At 45.7% G+C, this 18,438-nt stretch overlaps 1 pseudogene; it reads left to right on the forward strand.

The window, feature by feature from the left end:
- The first annotated feature begins 10,452 nt into the window (after positions 1-10,452).
- LOC126356554 (5S ribosomal RNA) lies at positions 10,453-10,570 on the forward strand (annotated as a pseudogene).
- Positions 10,571-18,438: the final 7,868 nt, after the last annotated feature.

Consider the following 18,438-nt stretch of genomic DNA (forward strand, 5'->3'; position numbering starts at 1 on the left):
TCTCTAATCCTGGTAGGCAATCTTAAATATATTTATATTCTATCAAGTGTGAAGTTATTCTGACAATGTAAGTCTATGGAAGACATAACGACCTAAGATTATATTGTAAATCTGAAGCCTGTAAATGACCATAGGCCCCTGTTATATCGAAGAACAGTGGATTCACTTTAGTGCAGTCTCCCATCTCTATGGCTGTACATGATGATAAAATGAAGGAAAAGTTGTGTAGCTCCATTTTTTGGAAGAACCTGAGAAGGGCATTCAGTCACCTAATCGGAAACTGTTTCATACTCACAACCAGTGGCTTCATACCTCATCATGTGTGAGAGTTGTGCCTGTAAGTATATTAGGCAGCGTCTCGCAGTGTGGTGGATTATGTGAAACGATGCCGCCTTACTTCTCCCAATACAAAGAGCTAATGATACATTTTCTTTTTACTGTTGCCTTTTAGGAACCGGACAATGAGAGGTTCGACTGAGAATAACTATTCTCGAATCACAAACTATACAGTTTATTCCTGAAACCATTACTCACTTCAGACAATTTTACGACACCCAGTTTTAGCGAAGTCCCGTATGCCACACATTAATCGCTTCACAGTGAAATTTCGCTACCGTCAGAACGCGATGCTGATAATTAGCGCAAAAACAACACATTAGCGAGAGCGGCCAACGAATTACAGACTCCAGCCAACTCTGTACTGCATCTGCTGCCTGCACTGAATTGACAATCTGCAGCACCAAGCACACACAAAGCTGCAACGATCACTATATCAGGACACATTGTCAGCGGGCAAAAATTACTCTAAAATGCTGGACTCAATAAAACCAGCATTAGCTGCAGTAACATAATACATAATCTGCAATGAAGCTAGCCGACAAACTTAGAACAAATGTGTTGACGTCGTAAGGTATAGAATCCTAACAGCCTGTTGAGATTAGATGACTGTAATCTGTAATGGGTATGAGTACAGTGTGGTGTTATGTTTGTGTTGAATGATTAGAGAAAGGAGGGAATGAAATCCAGTGTTGCCACGTAACCTCCTTCATAATAACACCAAGGGGACTGATGAACTTAACTGCCCCATTCGGGTCGCCATCAATAGCGCCACATCCCCTTACTTAATGAGACGCTGGAGACACGTTTGGAATCTAATTTAAGGCCCTGGCGCTAAATCTGACGGTAAGGAGGTCTACTCCACCATCCATTTCCTCGTCTTGCTGGCCAAACATTAACCAGGATTCTAACTGGCCTCTCGATACGTTGGTTGTCGTAGGTCAAATCGCCCCTTCTTCTCCCCCCCCCCCCTCCCTCGCCCCCAACCCCTCACTGAGTCAGATGTGCAAAATAAATAGTACCAAACAGAGTTGTACGGTTCTTCTATCGAGAACGAGGTTGGGCCAACTTTGATTGTAATTTATTGTTAAAGCAGAAACACTATTGACAAAAAAATAATAAATTATGCAAACCAACGGAGAGAAGGGAACATCGGAGTACAAAATCCGTACAGTAAGTTCAATTAAACACAACCTCAAAACGGCAAAGCCGACGGGGAAGGGGTGAAAGTAAATGTCTGGTAATTAATTCATGGTTCACCGAAGTAATCAAACACGTGGTTCCACACCAGACATGATTATTTGATCGATCTACTGTCGAATAAAGAAAGTCACATGCAGTAACTCCAAGGCCCTGATCCATTAGCGAGTCATTGAACAGCAAGCCTAATTTCTATCAAGGTCCCCCCCCAACTTTAGGAAGAACGGTAATTACGAAAATAAGACAAGTCCGCTGTTTGGAAAAACTGAATTATATGTAGGGTAGCGTTCGTGAAACAAATCTGCTGCTTCTGTACAAACATCACACGTCTCCTATGCATGTTAATACTTCTACAGGCGTACTGTTTTTCGTGCTCTCATGAGTCATGAACTGATGCAATTATTGCAAAGAATGGTAGAAACATCGGTTCTGGATTCGTTAGGTGAATGCAGTTTGTATCAAATGACATCGCAAAACATACATATTCGTTCCAGATTTTGTATAATGAATAGAGTGCCTACCATATGGCAGCTCCTGTACATGCAAACATCTGCCGCCTGTGATATTGGTATCTGTTATGCTTTGTTGTAGCAATTGTTTACATATTGTCATTTAGTTGTGTTTATAGTACACGTTGCTTTACATAAACTAACGACGCAAAAGTCTAGAAAGAGACGTGAGCAACTGGAAGTACATAAAAGTAATGTCATATAAGCTGACAGAATCAAAAGAACTGGTTATGTGAATGACTGTGGAAGAAGAATTAATTCTGTAAAAACAGGACCTGAATGTAGGTAGGCTTAGTGCGAATAAACCTGATATTTGTGTAATTTTTACTCGTTAGAGGTTCCCATCAGTGCTGAGTTTCACAATATGTAAACACCATATTGATAATCTACTCCATTAATAAGACTGCTTTCATTCATTTTAATAAAATTTTTCTTAATTCTTTTACATTTCCTGACATGGATATTCGTATACTAATATGTTTCAGATGTAACAAACAGTATTTCAAGAGGATCTCTGAATGCGAAGAGACGGACATTCAGCAAATTTCATGATTTTGAAAGCAAGAACACAGAAGATTGATATCTCGCAGGGCTGATCAAAAATAAAGACGTGGTGAGTAGAAGACCCGAGAAAAGGGATGGCCAGTCGAAGCCAAGAGCACTAAATTATCGATACCACATGTTAACAGGCGATGCTGAGTGAGTCGAAGTGTGCAAAAAGTTATTGTCTTTTGTAAGGGGAGGACGGGTGACTGGAAGATCGGCCCGAACGTAACTGAATTCTATGAAATAATTGGCGAAATGGTACAATAATGGAGAAATAGGTACCACATTGACCGTTGGATCGAGAGAAGCTGGTCGGAGGACATCTAAGAGACTGCGTGTTAAGGACGGGACCGCCCCCCGCCAGTGCCGCAACGTAGTATGGACAAAGGGTGCAGAAGATCGTGCCCGGACGTTGACGAGCCCGAGGCCACCTTTTGCAGGAGGCAGTGTTAGAGTGTTGTAGCGGACTTTGAAAAGTGCCCCTGCTGACACGAAATATCCAAAAGCTAATTGGACGTGGCGGCCAAGAAGTAACGGCATCGGGAGGACCTGGCGACGTGTACCAGTTCAGAGGCGAGATACATGTTGACATAGGACACACGTTGAAGTTGGTTTAAGTTACAGTGCACTTCACCGCGAACATGGTGTCGAATCGACTGCAAAAGCCGCCGGTAAGCGAGGGCCACTGTGTGTGTGTGGAGCTCGTAAATTCGATACCCAAGTAACGAAGGGTGGTACTGACTGGGTGTGGGGTGGGCACCATAACCGAGAGGCCACGCCCAATGTGCACCGTAGTCGATTTGCGGACATTATGAATGCTACCCGAAATAGGTCCATACTGGTGGATCCATTGGATGGCGTCATTGAGTTCCTTGGAGGAGCAGGTGAGAAAGATGAGGTCGTCCGCATAAGCCCTGCAGTAAAAGGTGCAGTCACGTGAAGTGAGACCCTGCAGTGTAGAGGTAAGACCAGTGATGAGGGGCTCAAGTGCAATGGCATATAGTAAAGTAGACATAGGGCATCCTTGACGCACAGAGCGGCGTATAGGAATCGGTCCTAAAAGCCTCCCATTGACTTGTATCATCAAAACCGCGGGAAGTAGTAACCGGGGAATGGCATCGACAAAGAGTAATGGGAACCCTATACGTGTCACCACCATGAGGAGCAATGAGTGTCGAACGCGATCAAATGCAATCGTGAAATCGATGGATACCAGCGCTGCACGATGGCGACAAACTTCCGCCAAAGCGATGAGGACAAGACATTCTCCTAGGGCTGTTTGTAGAGTGGCCCCACAACACCGTGCAGTCTGCTCCGGTGAAAGGACCGTAGGTAAGACGGTGCGTATGCGCGCTGCTAAGAGGAGTGCAAAGATTTTATAGTCTGCATTCATTAATGTAATGGGGTGGTATGCAGAGACCTTACACCCTCCCTTCGGTTTAGGGACAGATAAAAGAATGCCAGTGACGAATTCAGATGGAATTGGAAAGGACGGAGTAAATAGTTCCTGAATCATTTCCGTCCAGCGAGGAAGCATTAACGTGGTGAACGCCCGATAGAACTCCACGGGGAGACCATTCGGTCCTGGTGATTTGTTCTTGGCACCCTTGTTGATCGCATCTACCATCTCTTCTGCGGTGATTGCAGATATCATGGTCGTTGGCTCCGCTACGGTGAGGGTACGATCAGGGGAAGGATGGAGATCATCAGGAATTGGCGTTGCCATCGGTTCATTGTCATAGAATTGGCTATAATGTTCAGCAAGGGCAGACACCACTGCCACCAGTGTTGTGTGGGGAACACTGTCGGAGGTCGTGATGTTGGGGACGAAAAGTCGACGTCCACGACGATGGTCGGATGCGGCATGGATTGTGGATGGCGTTTCGTCGTGGAGGAGGTCCTGTTGTCGGGAACGCACCACGATACCATACAGTCGTGAACGTTGGAGAGAGGAGACGAGCTTTATTACGCTGTCGTTTCCTGTGCGTTTCAGGTGATGGAGAGAGCGCATCGAGCTCATGGAGTACGGCATAGTGAAAATTTGTGGTTTCTCGATGCCATGCTGCTGCTTCCTTGCCACACTGCATGAGAACTTTTCTGATCGCAGGTTTGGCACATTTTAGCCACCAATGGAATATGGATGTGTACTGCGGGAAGCGTCTTTCGCAAGACGCCCATGTAGTGGCAATACATTGTCGGCAGTGTGGATCATCAGGGAGGGAGGCATTAAGCTTCCAGTAACCTTTGCTGCCCCATTCTGACTGAGGTGGCCAAGCCAGGGAGCAAATGATGGCGCAATGGTCCGAAAATGCACACGGCCATCGTTCTGCGTGGGAGACTTCGTTGCCAAGGTGGGTAGAGGCATAAAATCGGCCCAGTCTGCTCACAGAACGTGCTGTATAATGGGTAAAACCGGGGGTATTGCCATGAATTTTCTCCCAAACGTCCACTAAATAAAAATCTTTGACTAAGGTGAGCAGCGCCGGGCATGGCGAATAACCAGGCATTTCGTCCTGCGGATGGAGGACGCAGCTGAAATTGCCTGTCATGATAATGCAATCATAACGCCCAGAAAACAGGGCGCCACGTCGTGTCCGAAAAAAGTGGGCCGCTGCCGACGGTTCGTGGAGCCAGATGGAGCGTAGATATTGATGACGCACGTGACGAAGATGGTAACAGCCACGCCCCCACCGGAGAGAAGAATTGTCGCGTCCGCGAGTGGGATTCCTTCGCGTCTGTAGAAAGCCACTCCACGCTCTGATTGATCACACGTGGATGTGTATGATTCGTAGCCGTAGACCGGTTGTAGAGTGGAACGTGAACTTCCTGAAGAAGAGCGACGTCGACGTCAGAGGACCGAAGCATGTCACGTAGGAGCTACAGCTTGGGTGCAGTGCCGATCATGTTGATGTTCAATAAGGCGAACCGGTACGTTTGCTTCAGTGGTAGCGGATGCGCATTTACCATCACCAAGGGGAGTATGAGGAGGGCACCGACAGGAAGTCCCGTCCCATCAGCTGCAGGGCCTCGCTTTTAATGTTAACCGGCAGCCTTGTCCGGCGGAGGCAACTCATCCGGAGGAGGGGGCGTATCTTCCTCAATCTCGTCGGCCCATGCTCCTGTGCCATGGGTCTGTCCAATGTCCATGGGAATTGCATCGCGATGAGAGAGATCAAGAGCTGTTGGCGGGGAGACAAGCGTCTCAACCTACGCCCCGATCGTTTCATGGTGCGTGGCGACTTCCATGGGGGTCTCGTCCTGCGAAACGTCTTGTTAATCGCGAAAGCTGTCAGACGACCTCTGCGTGGAAATGTCGGTTGGTTGGGTCTTCGTCGCCTTGGGTTGTGACGCTTTGAGAGCCCGTGAGTGAACGGTGGCGGAGTTTGCGCCTACGTGGCGAGTGTTGTTTACGCACTTTTCCTCAGTGTCGGACGACGGCAAGGTGGAGCGTCGACCTGATTCGAAGGTGTCGGTGGGTACAATGAAGTCGTCAAACAGGTGTTGTGAAGAAGTACTGGTCTCCTCAGCGTCCGATGCGGGAGCCTGGTCGGCGGCAAGGTTGTCAGGTAGGACGTCTGTACCATCCGTAGGTGACTGGGACGGTGGGACGTGCCGATTCGAGGGACCTGGCGACGGGCTGGACGAAACTGTAGAGGTGGCAAGAGCCGCTGCGTAAGTGACCGGTAGGGCGGTCATCATGGGTGTGAGGGACGCTTTCGACAACGGGAGCTGCGTGACACGTCGTTAATGCATTCAGACCGTAAATGACCTTCTTTCCCGCAACCGGAACAGGTGCGAGGCTGGCCGTCGTGCATTATAATGGCACGGCCGCCTCCGATACGTAGATAGGAAGGCACGTGTTTCTGCTACTCGGTACGGACCTGTCTGACACTGTTTAAAACGTGACAGGTTTGAAATTGTACCCATCGTTCGGCGACATGTTCCAGAACGTTGCCATAGGGACGGAGCGCCGCGATGACGACGTCTGGAGGTAGTTCGAACGGCAGTTCGAAGATCCTTATTGTTCGTGTGCCGAGACCTGCGTGATCGACGGTAACGAGCCCGTCGTTACCGTCGGAATGACAGAAACGCAGTCCACGTTTTGCCTCTTGAAGCACCTTGTCGCACTCAGCATCGTTGATCGTTTGACGTATACGGTACTGCTAACTATGGGCAGGTGGATACCATTTAGATCCGTTGGTGGTATTTTAACTTCGTCGCGAATAAATCGTTCTGCCTGCATAGCCTTGGGCCTGGCGAAGTCTGAACAAAAGTTGAAACGTGATGTCTTCTTCCGATAGCTGTACGCCATGGTGGTCTAGAAGGAAAATGGCACTTACGCGCCTCGCCTGCAGCGCTCTGGCGCGTGACCGCCTCGCAGCACTGCCGACGCAGACTGAACCGCTCGGCTACAGAAGCCGGCCAAGCGTGTCAGACATTCATTCCGGGGAGCGTACTTGAAAGATAAGCGAATTGCCTGTTTGTGCGTATAGGCAAAAACTGACGTAATGATCGAGGACATCAACATAAAATTAATGGAACTGGATACCTTTATCAAGGCCACAGCTGTAAATGGTGAAATTTATGAACTGCAGGTGGTGCAGCCGAACGAAAGAATCCATCGACGTGGACAGTAATGACATAGAGAGAAAAACTGAAGCAGTCGGCAATAGTCTCAACACAAGATCAACGGAACTGGACAGGTTTATCAAGGCAACAGCTGTTGTTGTTGTTGTGGTCTTCAGTTCTGAGACTGGTTTGATGCAGCTCTCCATGCTACTCTATCCTGTGCAAGCTTCTCCATCTCCCAGTACCTACTGCAACCTACATCCTTCTGAATCTGCTTACTGTATTCATCTCTTGGTCTCCCTCTATGATTTTTACCCTCCACGCTGCCCTCCAATACTAAATTGGTGAGCCCTTGATGCCTCAGAACATGTCCTAGCAACCGATCCCTTCTTTTGGTCAAGTTGTGCCACAAACTTCTTTTCTCCCCAATCAGATTCAATACTTCCTCATTAGTTATGTGATCTACCCATTTAATCTTCATCATTCTTCTGTAGCACCACATTTCGAAAGCTTCTACTCTCTTCTTGTCTAAGCTATTTATCATCCACGTTTCATTTCCATACATGGCTACACTCCATACAAATACTTTCAGAAACGACTTCCTGACCCTTAAATCTATTCTCGATGTTAACAAATTCCTCTTAGAAACGATTTCCTTGCCATTGCCAGTCTACATTTTATATCCTCTCTACTTCGACCATCATCAGTTATTTTGCTCCCCAAATAGCAAAATTCCTTTACTACTTTAAGTGTCTCATTCACTAATCTAATTCCCTCAGCATCAACCGACTTAATTCGACTACATTCCATGATCCTCGTTTTGCTTTTGTTGATGTTCATCTTATATCCTCCTTTCAAGACACTGTCCATTCCGTTCAACTGCTCTTCCAAGTCCTTTGCTGTCTCTGACAGAATTACAATGTCATCGGCGAACCTCAAAGTTTTTATTTCTTTTCCATGGATTTTAATACCTACTCCAAATTTTTCTTTTGTTTCCTTCACTGCTTGCTCAATATACAGATTGAGTAACATCGGGGAGAGGCTACAACCCTGTCTCACTCCCTTTCCAACCACTGCTTGCCTTTCATGCCCCTCGACTCTTATAACTGTCATCTGGTTTCTGTACAAATTGTAAATAGCGTTTCGCTCCCTGTACTTTACCCCTGCCACCTTCAGAATTTGAAAGAGAGTATTCCAGTCAACATTGTCAAAAGCTTTCTCTAAGTCTACAAATGATAGAAACGTAGGTTTGCCCTTCCTTAATCTAGCTACTAAGATAAATCGTAGGGTCAGTATTGCCTCACGTGTCCCAACATTTCCATGGACTCCAAACTGAAGGCAACAGCTATAAAAGTTGAATTGTATGAATCCCAGATGGAACTCCTGAATGAAAATTAATAGAATAGAATTAAAAAATGAGAATCTCATCACAACTACTAGTCTGAGAGTATGATGATGATAATATTTGGTTTGTGGGGCAGTCAACTGCGCGGTTATCAGCACTCGTACAACTCCCAATCTTCTGATTGTCCAGCCTCGCCGCTTCCCCGAATGGTAATAATTATGAGAATAACACAAATGCCCAGTCACCAGGCGGAAAAAAAATCCCCCATATGGACGGGAATCGAACAAGGGACCCCAGGTACCAGAGGCAGAAGTTCTAGCTACTGGAGCACGGGCTGCGGACCTTAGGTCATGTAAACTATGCGAGTTTCTGTTACTATACAACAGTATGTCAACAAAACCTATCAAGGCGCAAAAGATCATTCAGCCAAAACTGAAATTAGGAGAGGTGGAATGAAACCATTCCCTCTCAGAAACCCGTAACTGAAAGTCTTAAAGAACTCTTGCATACACCCAATAAGATCGTGGAGACAGAAAAGAAGAAGAAGAAGACGAAGGCTGTATTACTACTGATTTGTTTGCAGTCCTAAATCGTCGACTGCACACCGACCAACACAGCGCCGCGAAATTGCATCGAGAAGGCGCTTACCCGCGCACCAATGGAAAGGGAGGGTAGCGCCACACCTCCAGGAGCACAGCAGAGTTCAGCGCCCCCCATCAACTCTGGTTTAAATAGCCACCAATAGCTCGCCGGTCCATTTCGGTTGCAGACTTCGAGAGTACCAGTACTTAGCCTGCGTTCTGCGAGTAGTAATAGGTCGTCAACATTATTGCATGTGAGAGGCGAAGGAAGCACAGGAAGTTAAGTATCCTTTCTTTCCTTAAAAGAAGTAAAAGTTTTCTATTAATTTGAAAGCGTTCAATGCTGTGTCATCCGAACAAGACACAGCCACGGCAAAAAAAAAAAAAAAAAAAAAAAAAAAAAAAAAAAAAAAAAAAAAAAAAAAAAAAAAAAAAACACAGTCACAAAGATGCGATCTGGTGCCAGTCTCATAGACACTTTCTGCTTGCAAGAGTTACACCAGCGCCACGGGCGGCGCTGAGGATGAAGATATCGACTTCGCCTCTGCCAATTGCCAGCAGAGTACAGTCCGCCAATGACCGGACGACAACGGACAGAAGCCTACTCGGACATAGTTACAGATCATCGTCCAGGCTGACTTAGACAGGGAACGTCGTTTAGTGAACTTTTAGAAGTGAACAGACAGTTCTTGTAAATGGCATTTGCTATATATTGTGAAGTTTAGCAACGATAATTTGCACTTAGCCACTGAGGGCCTTTTTTGTGTTATATTACAAGCTGTGTTGCAGATTCAATGTTCAACAAGTCATAAAGATAATTAAATCTTTTTACTCATTTGTGTGATTTTGATACTAATTGTTTGGAGTCTCGCAGAACCTTCGTTCTCCTATCCTGTTACCTGACACTGGGGCATAGCCGTGTAACAGTGGCAGGGAGAAGTCGTCTTAACGGTGTACTACACCAGAAGCCGTTTCACGAACTCACAAGCTCGCCAACCATAGCATTAGCGACGAGGCCTTTACATAACTGGCGACGAGAGTTTACAAAATTCTGTACAGATGATTTTGGATTTCTGCTACCGGCCATCGCACTTTCTCTCGTTCCTTGTTTGTGTCGGTGCTGACTATTACTGTAGCCGACACAACTGGTAACGAGGATTACAAAAGCAACGCTGCCTGCGTTGTTCGCCACTCCGTCACAGCGCGTCACCAATATTTCTCTCTTTTTCTTTCAGAGGCGCATCGCTACTAATTGTGTTCTTAATTGCAGACGAGAGACAACGCTTTCACTATTTGTGTATAATTACCGTGGTGCAGCGCTCATCTAATTAAAATGGCCTTTAACCCGCCTCGTACACCACCTGCAGGCAACGGCCTTGCCACAGTGGATACACCGGTTCCCGTCAGATCAACGAAGTTAAGCGCTGTCGGGCGTGGCCAGCACTTGGATGGGTGACCATCCGGGCCGCCATGAGCTGTTGCCATTTGTCGAGGTGCACTCCGCCTCGTGATGCCAATTGAGGAGCTACTCTACCGAATAGTAGCGGCTCCGGTCAAAGAAAACCATCATAACGACCGGGAGAGCGGTGTACTGACCACACGCCCCTCCTATCCGCATCCACAGCTGAGGATGGCACGGCGGTCGGATGGTCCCGATGGGTCACTTGCGGCCTGAAGACGAAGAGCTACACCACCTACGTCTACACCTCTGGCTTTGACCTAAAGCGTTGTATTCAGTTTCAGAACCAACAAATGTCGCACTTGGTGACGGCAGTTCAACAGCTCATTAGTACCCAAGCCGCTGCTACATCAGTTCCGCCACTGCACCTCCTCCGTGCATTCCACCTTTCCGCAAGTTCTGTAAACAAGAGGAATGGAAGGAGCAGTATGCTCACTTCGACGCTCATTGTGCCACCTGTCAAGTGCAAGCCACTGTGAAACTTTATTTCTTGTCAATGGATGGCACAGGAGTTTACCGCCTCGCTCAGAAGCTATTCCCGACTAGTAGGCTGGAGTTGCTAGTTCCTGAAGACTGCTTCTACTCTCGGTAAGTATTACGAGGATGAGGTTGCTGCAGCTCGTCAAAGTTTCTTCCGCTTGTGGAAAAACCCAGAACAGACATACTACCAGTGGGTTATTGAGCTTCAGGGTTTGACGTGAAGGTGACGTGTTCAGTGTAGCTGTGGACAGTACTACGGTGATGCAATTACATACAAGGTGCCAGACAGTTTCGTGAACAAATTCTCAAATATTCTGATCCTGAGAAGCTGCCTATTGGCTTCTCTCTCGGGTTCTTCAGCCGACGTTCATCTCATGATTTTACTGACGTTTCGCTAACACGAGTGGCTGGTATTGTCAAAGCTTCACCTTCAGAGTGAAGACAGAGTTACTCCGACATCGCTGCGACCGGAAAAAGATCCTGCAAGAACGGAGACAACGACGACTGAAGAGAATCGTTCAACGTGACAGAAGTACAACCATCCGCAAACTGCTGCAGATTTTAATGCTGGGCCATCAACAAGTGACAGCGACCAAACCATTCAAGGAAACATCATCGATATGGGCTTGAAGAGCTGAAGGACCACCTTGATGAAACACGACACAAAGCTTTATGCCACGCCTGGATCCGTTAACACCGACATTGGACTGTTGACGACTGGAAACATCTTGCCTGGTCGGATGCGTCTCGTTTCAAATTGTATCGAGCGAATGGATGTGTACGGGTTTGAAAACAACTTCATTAATCCATGGACCCAGCATGTCACCATGGGACTGGTGGAGGATCAGTAATAGTGTGGGGCGCGAGCAGTTGCAGTGACATGGGACCCCTGATACGTCTAGACACGACTCTGACAGGTGAAATGTACGTAACCATTCTGTCCGATCACCTGCGTTCATGTCCATTGCGCACTCCGACGGACTTGGGCAGTTCCAGCAGGACAAAGTGTCACCCCAAACGTCCAGAACGGCTACAGAGTGGCTCCAGGAACACTATTCTGAGTTTAAATACTTCCGCTGGCCACCAAACTCCCCAGACACGAACATTGTTGAGCATATCTGGGATGCCTTGCAACGTGCTGTCCAGAAGAGGCCTCCACCCCCTCGTACCCTGCAGGATTCATCGCGCCATTTCCCTCCAGCAATACTTCACACATTAGTCGAGTCCATGCCACGTCGTGTTGTGCCTCTTCTGCGTGTTCGCAAGGACCCTACACGATATTACACAGCTGTACCAGTTTCTTTCGATCTTTGGAGTAGATTGTCAATGTAGTTGCATGTAGGATGTACAGGAAGTTAAGTATTGTTTCTTTCCTCAATATTAATAATGTTTTCTATTAATCTGAAAGTGTTTTGTACAGATGGTTTTGGATTTCTGCCACCGGCCATCGCAACTTCTCTCCTTCCTTGTTTGTGTTGGTGCTAACTACTACAGTAGCCGACGTTATAATTTCATTAACCATCATGAAGATACTGAAACAGATGGAACGTATGGGGTCATCAGGGAACAACCGTATGTACTTGGTACACAACTTGTGGTGTCACCACCAGACACCACACTTGCTAGGTGGTAGCCTTGAAATCGGCCGCGGTCCGGTAGTATACGTCGGACCCGCGTGTCGCCACTATCAATGGTTGCAGACCGAGCGCCGCCACACGGCAGGTCTAGAGAGACTTCCTAGCACTCACCCCAGTTGTACAGCCGACTTTGCTAGCGATGGTTCACTGACTTCTACGCTCTCATTTGCCGAGACGATAGTTAGCATAGCCTTCCGCTACGTTATTTGCTACGACCTAGCAAGGCGCCAGTATCCGTACGATTGATATTGTGAATCATGTACTATAAAGAGCGACGTACTCCATTAATGGATTAAAGTTAAGTATTCCACCAGCTACGTCCGTTTTTCTCAATTCTAATACCCTTGTCATGTTCCAGACCTCACGCCAGCCTGGGTGAGCTAAGACGCGTGCATTTCGGCCTCCTTTAGAAAAACACGGTTGGCTCTCCTGCCAACCACAACACAACTGATAAGCTTAAGCAAACATGCGACGCAGGTTGCGAGTTGAATATCTGATAGATTACCAGGTTTAGCGTAAGTGATACTCTCAAAACGCCAAACTTCAGCAAGTGTTTTCTGAAAAAGATACAAGGTAGGCAGAATATTACATATGGCTATCGTACATAGCAAAGACAACACACCAAACGGATGAATAAAAAATCTCAACAGTAGACATGTCTACTAGCTTATGTGGGTTTCATACTACTTTCTATTTGCTACTGTTGAGACTTTTTATTCATCCATTTGGCGTGTTGTCTTTGCTATGTACAATAGCCATATGTAATATTTGTTTTTCAGAAAATACTTACTGAATATATATACTCCTGGAAATTGAAATAAGAACACCGCGAATTCATTGTCCCAGGAAGGGGAAACTTTATTGACACATTCCTGGGGTCAGATACATCACATGATCACACTGACAGAACCACAGGCACATAGACACAGACAACAGAGCACGCACAATGTCGGCACTAGTACAGTGTATATCCACCTTTCGCAGCAATGCAGGCTGCTATTCTCCCATGGAGACGATCGTAGAGATGCTGGATGTAGTCCTGTGGAACGGCTTGCCATGCCATTTCCACCTGGCGCCTCAGTTGGACCAGCGTTCGTGCAGGACGTGCAGACCGCGTGAGACGACGCTTCATCCAGTCCCAAACATGCTCAATGGGGGACAGATCCGGAGATCTTGCTGGCCAGGGTAGTTGACTTACACCTTCTAGAGCACGTTGGGTGGCACGGGATACATGCGGACGTGCATTGTCCTGTTGGAACAGCAAGTTCCCTTGCCGGTCTAGGAATGGTAGAACGATGGGCTCGATGACGGTTTGGATGTACCGTGCACTATTCAGTGTCCCCTCGACGATCACCAGAGGTGTACGGCCAGTGTAGGAGATCGCTCCCCACACCATGATGCCGGGTGTTGGCCCTGTGTGCCTCGGTTGTATGCAGTCCTGATTGTGGCGCTCACCTGCACGGCGCCAAACACGCATACGACCATCATTGGCACCAAGGCAGAAGCGACTCTCATCGCTGAAGACGACACGTCTCCATTCGTCCCTCCATTCACGCCTGTCGCGACGCCACCGGAGGCGGGCTGCGCGATGTAGGGGCGTGAGCGGAAGACGGCCTAACGGTGTGCGGGACCGTAGCCCAGCTTCATGGAGACGGTTGCGAATGGTCCTCGCCGATACCCCAGGAGCAACAGAGTCCCTAATTTGCTGGGAAGTGGCGGTGCGGTCCCCTACGGCACTGCGTAGAATCCTACGGTTTTGGCGTGCATCCGTGCATCGCTGCAGTCCGGTCCCAGGTCGACGGGCACGTGCACCTTCCGCCGACCACTGGCGACAACATCGATGTACTGTGGAGACCTCACGCCTCACGTTTTGAGCAATTCGGCGGTACGTCCACGCGGCCTCCCGCATGCCCACTATACGCCCTCGCTCAAAGTCCGTCAACTGCACATACAGTTCACGTCCACGCTGTCGCGGCATGCTACCAGTGTTAAAGACTGCGATGGAGCTCCGTATGCCACGGCAAACTGGCTGACACTGACGGCAGCGGTGCACAAATGCTGCGCAGCTAGCGCCATTCGACGGCCAACACCGCGGTTCCTGGTGTCCGCTGTGCCGTGCGTGTGATCATTGCTTGTACAGCCCTCTCGCAGTGTCCGGAGCAAGTATGGTGGGTCTGACACACCGGTGTCAATGTGTTCTTTTTTCCATTTTCAGGAGTGTATATATATAGATCCTAACGAAAAGGTAGAATGGTTAAACTGTTCCTGTATTAGCCTCAGTGGGAGTACAGCTCAGGCATATGAAGTCATTTCAGAGAAACATTATTAAATAATTTCAGAGACAGTTAAAAACTTCACAAACCTATGCACAATACATTATCATGCAGACAGATTGTAATTTGAGATTTGGATGTTTCATGGCGGATGGATCTTATAGATATGAGACTATATTCACAAGAAAATAAAGGATTCAAATATATTTTAATGATCACTGATATGTTGCCTGGGCTTTACCTATGAAGCAAGGACAGGGAACAGAGTTGCATGGGCATTTGGACAATTGCTCCAAACTTTCTGACAGATCATGATGCTGAGTTTTATAATAGAAAATTTCAAACGTTTAATGATACCGTATGATATACATAGCTATTCAATTTTCTCCCAGGGTGAGCCACACATCGGGCAAGGCTTGAACAGAACGATAAAGACCCATATTTGAATACATTTTAATCCTTGTGTGTGATACAAATGGATGAATATTTATCAACAGATAATTGTCCAGTAAAACCAGACTGTTCATCGAACAATAAAAATAAAACCAATTGATGCTTATTTTAAAGAGCTTTTAAATTGTTTGCGTGTGTCATTTTTACTTCGTGGAAGTTTTCTTCAGTTTCGTGCATCAGCATGCTGTTTAATAGCAGTAGTGTGACTTTTACACATATAGTGGTGGCTTGCCCAAGTGGTCTTCTCGTCGGGCCGTTTTTTGCTCGCTCCACTGAGTGGGAGGGTTTGGAGACCCTCTGGCGTTCTGTGTCCTGTCGTGTCTCTGCAGGGTTCCGCCTAGCGGGCTGATTTACTGCCCACTCTACAAGGGCCCTCTGTTGGTCTCGCTGTCCTCTCCCTTCTCTCGACGCTTCTGCCTTGTAGGAATCGTGTCTTGCTAATTATGTCCTTTTCTTTCTTGATACTTCTCGTGTTGCAACTTGTGGGTCATTGCATCTTGTCCTTGCTGGAGTTTTTACAATGGTTCTTACAAAAAGTTTTACTTATAATCATCTAACACATGTCTAGTACCTACTTGCTTTACGCCTTCTTAAAAAGCTTTCCATGTTACAATTCTAAGATATTTGGAGTCTTAACGTCTACTCAAGAATCCTCAAATTCGTTTTTTATTTTTTTGTAGTGTCGTGGTGTATAGCATTTTAGTATTTCATGCTGTTAGACTATCTATGCTTTATCTCTTCACCTTAATCTATGGTACTATTAGTGTTATTATTGAAACTACTTTCTTTTTCCCACCTTCCTCTCTCTTCATTCTTCTTTCTCCTGACGATCTTATCTGCAACATAATTTTGTGCTGGTTGTTTACCAGTAATAAAATTAATCTTCATACTTTTTGATACATGGTGAACTCCTAAAGTTTTGCCTGTTTTTGGGTTCATTAGTTCCACCGCATTATCATGAGGAATTTGGCTAATCATGACAGGTCCTTTGTATGCAGTGTAAAACTTATGTACTTTGTGTTTTTGTTTGCTGGAGAGATGGTGTGTTTTTACAAATACTTTCTGGCCTACTGAGAATGTTCTTTTCTTTTAATGGCTGCCTATCTGAAGTTGGAGAGTGCTGTTGCTATGAATTGTTTGTGCTGTCTACGTGTTACAATAGGAAATCTAACATTTTCTCTGGTTATATTTGGGGGTTCAATATTTTTAAGTACAGTAACTGAAGGTAGTAGTGTAGTGCTATGTGGCATTTCATTTATTACTTCTTGAAAATCTTTAAGGTATATATCCCAAGTGTTGTGTCTTTTGCCTGCATATTATTGGCATAAAGTGCCTATGTCCTTCATAGATCGTTCTGCTGGATTTACGTTAGGTTTGTACTTAGTTATGTAGATGGGTTTTATTTTGTGTTGTTTTAACGCGTTCTGCCATTGCACTGATTTGTATTGTGGGCCATTATCCGAAATTATTCGTTCCACTCGACCTACTTGTGTGAGAACATCTTGTCTAAATGCTTTACTTATAGTAAGACCTGTTGCCAGTTTTAATGGTGTCAAGGTAACATATTTAGAAGTAAGTTCCAAAACGACAAATATGAAAATATATCCATTTTTTGTGCGTGGGAGAGGCTCCATCAAATCTGTTGCAGCTATTTGTTTTAATCTTTTAGTGATTATTGGAAACATAGGTGGTTTGATTTGGAAAGTGACGTGTTTAGCCCTCATACATTTTTTGCATTTGACTAATACTGTTCTAATTCGTCTTTCCATATTAGGAAAATGGCTTGTCTTTTATTTTTTTAAAAAAGCATTTCTTTGGTCCAAAGTGGCCATTACTTAAATGTGTATACCATATGTACTTATTAATTAGTTCATCTGGGATATAAATTAACCATTCATTCGTTGTAACATTTCGTCTAAAAAATAAAACATTGTTTTTTACGAGATAGTGCTGTCGAATGTCTGGAAAATCCTTACTTCTCCACTTGTGTTTGATTCCTAGTATTTCGGGATCCTTGCCCTGTTCTTTGCCTATGTTTTTCAATGCTGTCGTAATGTAGTTTTCTAAAGGTACTTGTTTCATACAGTACATTGTAAACTGGTCTTCTGCTGCTTCCAGACCTACGTTATTGGATGCACCCTGTGGACATCGTGATAAAGCATCTGCTAATACATTCGCTGGTCCTGGTATGTGTGTAATAGTGAAGTCAAATTCTTGTAGTATTAAAATCCATCTGGCTAACCTCCCATGAGTTAATTTGGCGGATAACAGAAATCCTAATGCTTTGTGGTCAGTGTATACTTTTGTTTTTCTTCCGAATAGGAAGTATCGAAAACGTTGGAAGCCCCATACAATGGTCAATGCTTCCAGCTCCGTGACTGAATAGTTTTTCTTGCCTTTTGTGAGTACCCGACTGGCAAATGCAATTGTTCTATATGATCTTAGCCCTGCCTGTTCGTATTCTTGGAATAAAACAGCTCCTAAACCTGTTTTCGCGCTATCAGTGCCCATACAAAAATTTTGTGTTCGATCAGGATGTGCTAAAATCGGTGCTGTTGTTAGTGCGTTTTTCACTTTTGAAAATTCTTTATTGGCTTGTTGATCCCATACCCATGGCGTGTTTTTTCCAGTCAGTGCACATAGGCGTGGTGTTGCGAGAGAGTCGATCCAAATAAATTTTTTATAGAATCCGGTGAGACCTACAAATCCTCTGAGAGTTTTCTTATTATATGGAGTACAGAATTCTTTGATTGCTGTTAGTTTTTCTGGGTCGGGCATTACCCCTTTCTCGGAAGTTATGTGTCCTAGAAATTTGACCTCTTGCCTTCCAAATCTGGATTTACTGTGACCCCATGCTCTTTCATGATCTGTAAAAACTGATTTAATGTGTCTTTGTGATGTTCCCAAGAGGGTTCTGCTATAATCACATCATCAACATAACAAGTAATTTTTTGTAAAATTTCATGACTGAGTATAGTATTAAACCCCTAATAAACGCTGCTGATGATATGTTTAAACCAAATGGCAATCGTTTAAACTGGCAACATCTA

The sequence above is a fragment of the Schistocerca gregaria genome, chromosome 3 (genome assembly GCF_023897955.1).
Source record: "Schistocerca gregaria isolate iqSchGreg1 chromosome 3, iqSchGreg1.2, whole genome shotgun sequence".
NCBI classification, from domain to species: domain Eukaryota; kingdom Metazoa; phylum Arthropoda; class Insecta; order Orthoptera; family Acrididae; genus Schistocerca; species Schistocerca gregaria.